Raw genomic sequence first — 1,414 nt, forward strand, 5'->3', positions numbered from 1 at the left:
GTATTTTTGCAAATCATATTTCATCTGCTAATCCATTACGGGATGTAGATTTCCATGTATATCTGCACGCACATTTCAACTGTTTAAAATATTTGAAGTTTCAGTCTGTAAATATACTTATGATTTAAATAAAATTTTCTAACAAAAGATTTAGACGAGAAACTTTGTGAAATAATATCCATAATGTAATTTACGGATTTAAGTTATGGAATTAAATTACAATTGAAATGTGCGTGCAGATTAAAATATCGACTTCATTAATCCTTTTTTTTTCTTTATTTCAAAAAATCAAATAATTAGAGTATTTCTTAATGATCTCTCAATTAACTCGTCTTTTAGAAAACGAAACACAACTAATTCTTTCTGGACCTGGCACCTTAGTGACAAATGAGGAGGCCCAGCTCGAAATATGGAACTGCAACATTTTGAAGTAATTAGCAACATAACGTTCGCGGTTAGCGGCGAAATACATTATAGTAACCCAATCAAAAGACAAACAAATCAAAGAATTTCTGAAGATCCCCAAGCATCATTGAAATAAAAACAGCATAACAGGGTTACCGAGGGTGATGACATTACAGTAGGAGCTTCTTCAGGCGGGCACGCAATGTAAAGCTCAAGTTTTTAGAATTAGACTTATCACGAATTTAGAGTAAAGAAGAGGTTAAACAGCCATAGAAGACGGGTCCAATCATCAAACTACTAAAAAATGGTAACTTGACTCATTGCAGTAATTGGAGAGGCGTCACATCATACTATACTAAATATAGCATACAAAGTATTGGCAACAATTATCCAAAATCACTTAAGAGGAAAATTAAACGATGGCATGGAGCATTCCCTTGACATATTCATATTGTTCTATTTTTGGTTATGTGTTTGGTTTGACCCCGTGATAAGTAATCCACTGAATTCTTCTTCGAATCTTGAACAATAGCCTTTTTAAAATTTAAATTCAGTTCCGTTCCTAAATTTCATTTATAATTTTATTTATAATAAAATTTTTAAATGCAAAAATTGATTGAATTTTTCTGAATTTATAAGCAAAATCGATATTAATCGGTTTACTTAACGTTTGTATTACAAATTTTATTCCAATGTAAACATGTGAACTGAAATTTTCTTTTAAATAAATACAATTTTGTTGATCCTAAAATCTTGTCAAATCCTTGATACATTGTTAAAAAAAAAAAATAAAAAAAATAAAATTGTCTACCAGCTGCAATTTCAGAATAATTTCAAATTTTCAAATACCCTTTTCAATTTTAATAATTTTACATGAATGTCATATTATAAATTGGACACTATGTGTACCAAAAGTATACAAACAGAGATTTCATTAAAAAAAAAAAGAATTAAAAATAGGATAATTTGAAGGAAATCCGTTTTTTATTTATAGGATTTTAAAATTGAA

This window comes from Condylostylus longicornis, unplaced genomic scaffold (assembly GCF_029603195.1).
Source record: "Condylostylus longicornis isolate FDR11 unplaced genomic scaffold, ASM2960319v2 ptg000162l, whole genome shotgun sequence".
In the NCBI taxonomy this organism is placed as follows: domain Eukaryota; kingdom Metazoa; phylum Arthropoda; class Insecta; order Diptera; family Dolichopodidae; genus Condylostylus; species Condylostylus longicornis.